We start from the raw sequence: 5,838 nt of genomic DNA, 5'->3' as shown, positions 1-5,838 counted from the left end.
CTCTCGGAATGCTCCCTTTTGGAACCTTGCTGCCATGCTGTGAGAAGCTAAGGACACATGGAAAACCACAAAGAGAGAGAACAATGCTGGCCAGATCCCAGCTGTTTCAATCATACCAGCCTAGACACCAGATATATGAATGAAGGAGCCATCTTAGACATTCTAGTCCAGCAGACACTACATGGAAAAGAACCCAAACCTGAGACATATGACCCCAGTCAAGCTGTCCCTGACATCTCCAGCCATTTTCTAGCCAATGCAGCTTAGGTCCCAGACATTGGGAAGCAAAAACAAACCATTCCTTCTGTACCCTGCCCGAACTTCTGGCCACTGAAGCATGAACATAATGAAATGGTAGTTCTTTCATGCCACCAAGTTTTGAGTGGTTTGTTATGTAGCATTAGATAACTGAACAACGGTGAAAAGATATGTTCCCAAGATAATATTTCCTTCCCCTGCCCACCAAAGAAGATTCTGCCTTGGCCTGCTCATTCCTCCCCTCCCCTGCCTTCCAAGAGAGTCCTACCTTCCCAGACTAGTTCTTGAGTTGTTTCTTGTCAGGGAGAATTAGGAAGAAAGGAAGAGAGAAAGACCACAATGCAGACATTTGGTGGGGGAAAGGACAGTTGTTGATAAGAAAGAAAAAGCAGCTCTAGTGTGTGAAGGTAGTGGGTGAGAAAAGGGGGATTCTAACAGGTCTCATGGAGGACTACATATTTCCATAGTGTTTGAAAGGTATAGATAAAGGATTTGAAACCCATTCAAATAGTTTTGACTAGATAGACTTTGTTCTCTCATTTAAGACTAGCTTAGTTATAGCTAATACTCGTGGCTTTCTAAGTGTTACAAACAAACAGCATGCCCTCCCCTTGGACTGCATTCCAGACCATCCTGTGTTTTTCTGCTAAGTGCTACGAAGGGGAAGTATGGGTTGATATGAGGGTGTACACAGGTGAATATGCTGCTCTGTCGGGAACAGAGAGGGCTGCAAACGAGGAATGACAGTGAGGCTGAGTCCTGAAGGATGAGTTGTAGCTAACTGGGCAAAAGTGAGAGAAGAAACTTCCACCAGACAAATAACAGCCTAGACAAAGCACGGTTCAGTCAAGAAACCCAAGTGAAAGAAGGTGTGGAGAACAAAGGCGAGAGGAGAGATGTGAGAAGAAATTGGAGAGGCTGGGATCTAAGGCCAAATAAGCCAGGAGCGCCAGGCCTGTCAGTTAGGTCTGTAGAGCTCTTATCTTCCCCAGGGGCCTGAAATACCCTGAAATCAGTGGCACAATCTGGCAGCAAGAAGCAGAAATGCTGAACAACTGTGCCTGAAGTTGCAGATGTGGGAGTGGTGTCCAGCCTCTGGCCACTCAGCTGCTGATAGCATCTTCATTACTGCCATTACCCCACAGCTTTCCTGTGGGGTACCCCCACAGCTTTTGCGGGGAAACTTCTGGTTCCATGGGAAATTTCATAAACCAGTCCCAGAATTTCAGTAGCACCTCAGGGAGTCAGGCCTGCCCCACACCCTCAGACCCAGGTGAAATTGCAGTCCCCTCACCTGGTAAAAACAACAGCCCTTTCTGCCTCATGAGGGTGTTATTGTGAGGAACAAATAAGATACCATCTGTGAAAGCAGACATAATCACTAAAGCCTATCCAAATGGGAGGGGCAATAGTGACGAACAAGAAGGAAGAGAATAATAATAGAGTTCTGATGCCAAGAAGGACAAAAGCCTCTTGAGGCTTTAGGGCTGGGCGGTTTGCTCAAGACGCAAAAGCAGCAAAATTTGACCTTTTAATGATAACTGTGTGACAGGGCTAATTCTGAAAGCCTTCTCAGACATTAGCTGGAGTTTTAGCCGAGCCCAGTAGTCCATGGAATATCCTGATTTAATGATCTCCTACTGAGAAAAAGGCCAGATCTACTGACTCACAGAATGCATGAAAATCAATGTCAATTTTACCCACTGAGGATGGGGATGAGGGTAGCCTTCTCTAAGGTGAAGACTGAGTCTTGAAAATTAGTTGGGGCACCTGGGTGGTTCAGTCAGTTAAGCATCCGACTCTTGGTTTCGGCTCAGGTCATGATCTCATGATTCATGGGATCAAGACCCACATTGGGTTCTGTGCTGACAGTGCAGAGTCTGCTCAGGATTCTCTCCCTCCCCCTCTCTCTCTTCCTCCCCTGCTCACATGCACGTGTGCATGTTCTCTCTCTGTCTCTCTCTCTCTCTCTCTCTCAAAATAAATATTTTTTCAAATATAAAAAAAAAGTACAAAAATTAGTAAAAGTTTACAAACAGCCGTAGAGGAGAAGGAAGGGCATTCTAGAAAGAGGTAGCTGAATGTGCAGAAGTATAAAATCCTCCCCCCCAAAAAAAGAAAAAAAGCACACGGGAGATGAAGGGCTGAGGGAGAAAGAGGAATGTAGAATGGTATTTTGGCTTGGGGCGCCTGGGTGGCTCAGTCAGTTAAGCGTCCAACTCTTGATTTCTTTCGTCTCAGGTCATGATCTCACAGTTCATGAGATCTGGCCCCGTGGGATTTTCTCTCTCCTTCTCTTTCTGCCCCTCCCCTGTTCTTGCACATGTGATTTCTATCTCTCAAAATAAATAACTAAACTTTAAAAAAAAATGGTATTTTGACTACATGATATTGTGATTCACAATAAGAAATATATACAGTTGACCCTTAAACAATGTAAAGATTAGGGGCACCAACCACCTCACAGCTGAAAATCTGCATATAACTTTTGATTTCCTCAAAACTTAACTGCTAACAGCCTACTGTTGACTGGATAACATAAGCAGTCAACCTACATTGTGTATATGTATTACATACTGTTTTCTTACAATAAAGTAAGCTAGAGAAAAGAAAATGTTATTAATAAAATCATAAGTACTTACTATGGCCTGTGCTGTTTAAAGGTAAGCTGCATTTGGCCTTTATCCAATATCTGGCACAGAACTCCTAAAACCCATGAATATCCTAAGTGATAAGAGTGATTAAATTGTCTTTTGTTGTCATTAATGAACAACTTTTGGAAAACACCTAAGGATGAGGGCTGGTTTCCATTAGAGCCAACCATATTATTAGAAGGTTGCAACTTTCGGGGCGCCTGGGTGGCGCAGTCGGTTAAGCGTCCGACTTCAGCCAGGTCACGATCTCGCGGTCCGTGAGTTCGAGCCCCACGTCGGCTCTGGGCTGATGGCTCAGAGCCTGGAGCCTGTTTCCGGTTCTGTGTCTCCCTCTCTCTCTGCCCCTCCCCCATTCGTGCTCTGTCTCTCTCTGTCCCAAAAATAAATAAACGTTGAAAAAAAAAATTAAAAAAAAAAAAAAAAGAAGGTTGCAACTTTCAGTCCCACTCCTTGACTGAGGAGGGGAGAGGGGTTGGAGGTATAACCAATCACCAATGACCAGTCATTTAATCATTCATGTGTATGTAATGAAACCTCCATAAAAGCCCCAAAAAACAAGGTTTAGAGAGCTTCTGGGTTTGTAAACCAGAACACACCCATGTGCCAGGCCCCAAACTCCACAGAAACAGAAGCTTCAGTGTGCAAGACCTCACCCTATGTATCTCTTCATCTGGCTATTCATTGACATTCTTTAAAATCTTTTGTAATGGGGCGCCTGGGTGGCTCAGTCGGTTAAACGTCCGACTTCAGCTCAGGTCCCGATCTCACCGTCCGTGAGTTCGAGCCCCGTGTTGGGCTCTGGGCTGATGGCTCAGAGCCTGGTGCCTGCTTCCGATTCTGTGTCTCCCTCTCTCTCTGCCCCTCCCCCGTTCATGCTCTGTCTCTCTCTGTCTCAAAAATAAATAAAACGTTAAAAAAAATTTTTTTAAATCTTTTGTAATATACTAGTAATCTAGTAAGTAAACTGGTTTCTTGAGTTCTGTGAGCCACTCTAGCAAATCAATTTGACCCAAGGAGGAGGGGTATAGGAACCTCTGATTCCTACCTAGTCTGTCAGAAACACTGGTAATAACCCATGCTTGCACTGGTGATTGGCATCTGATTTGTAGGACTTAGCCCTTAGCCTATGGCATCTGATTCTATCTCCAGGTATATCATGTCAGAATTGATACTGGCTGGTGTTGGAGAATTGCTTGGTGTAGGGAAAAAAACCCATGCATCAGAACTGGTGTCAGAATCATAGGCTAAGACACCTTGGTCTTTGCAGTCAGAAGGATGACCAAGACACGGGTTTTGTTTAGGTAGCACTGAATCCAAAAGCCAGGCAGAGCTGGCTAGTGAAATCTACTAGATTTCACTACTGGTAAAGACTAGACAGAGGGGAGGAGAATTTGGTGCAAAAGCAGTGGTGCAGACTACTAGGTATTTATCCAAAGGATACAGGTGTGCTGTTTCAAAGGGACATATGCACCCCAATGTTTATAGCAGCACTATCAACAATAGCCAAAGTATGGAAAGAGCCCAAATGTCCATCGATGGATGAATGGCTAGAGAAGATGTAGTATATATATACAATGGAGTCTTACTCAGCAATCAAAAAGAATGAAATCTTGCCATTTGCAACTATGTGGATGGAACTGGAGGGTATTATGCTAAGTGAAATTAGTCAGAGAAAGACAAATATCATATGACTTCACTCATATGAGGACTTTAAGAGACAAACCAGATGAACCTAAGGGAAGGGAAACAAAAATGATATAAAAACAGGGAGGGGGACAAAACATAAGAGACTCATAAATATGGAGAACAAACAGAGGGTTACAGGAGGGGTTGTGGGAGGGGGGATGGGCTAAATGGGTAAAGGGCACTAAGGAATCTACTCCTGAAATTACTGTTGCACTGTGTGCTAACTAATTTGGATGGAAATTTTAAAAAATAAAATAAAATAAAAAATAAAGGAGTGGTGCAGAAATCAGGGAGAGCAGCCAAACCAAAACTCCAAACCCAAGGGTGGGAGGCAGAGCCTGAAGAAGTGCTTGATTTGTACATGGTTCCAGTGCTCAAAGACAAGAGTGTGACCTGAGGGCTTATGGGTAATGTCCAGCCTAGGTGTGACATACAAGTAGATGAGTGGGCAAGAACAGCTAGAGAAAGCAGAAGATGAGATAAGGATCTAGGGCCCAGGGAACACCAAATTTTAAGGAGTGGTTTGAAGAGGAGTTAATGAAAAGCCCTAAGAAATTTCAGCCAGAGAGATCCAAAGCCTCCCTAGCCTCTACTATTTCTCACAGCTCCACTCTCCCTTCACAGTGCTCCTTGTTCTTGAGTTAATTCTTGATCCTTCCCTTCCACCCTCTCCATCAAAACTCCTCTTCTTCTGAGTATAGGAAAGCAATCTAAATTAAAGCAATCCACATTTGAGTTTCAATGACCATTTCTTCTTTACCTTCAGCCAGTCCTTGAGTGGTAACCTCTAAATGTAAATTAGGGGGCGCCTGGGTGGCGCAGTCGGTTAAGCGTCCGACTTCAGCCAGGTCACGATCTCGCGGTCCATGAGTTCGAGCCCCGCGTCAGGCTCTGGGCTGATGGCTCAGAGCCTGGAGCCTGTTTCCGATTCTGTGTCTCCCTCTCTCTCTGCCCCTCCCCCGTTCATGCTCTGTCTCTCTCTGTCCCAAAAATAAATAAATGTTGAAAAAAAAATTTAAATGTAAATTAATCTCCAATAGGTAAACTTTCAGCCCACTTGGAAATGGCAAAGAAAACTTTGGCTGAGGCCATCCTGGCTATTTACTTCAGCTTGGGGGAGAGAAGCAGAGGAGAGAGTTGAAAGCAGCTATGAAGCCCCTCTGAAGTCTTAATTTAGTGACACTCATATGGTCATGCCCCATTCATAATGGGGAGCATCCACGTCTCGAATCTGGTGGAA

This window comes from Lynx canadensis, chromosome D1, assembly GCF_007474595.2.
Source record: "Lynx canadensis isolate LIC74 chromosome D1, mLynCan4.pri.v2, whole genome shotgun sequence".
Lineage (NCBI taxonomy): Eukaryota > Metazoa > Chordata > Mammalia > Carnivora > Felidae > Lynx > Lynx canadensis.
Note: the sequence above shows the minus strand (reverse complement) of the source record.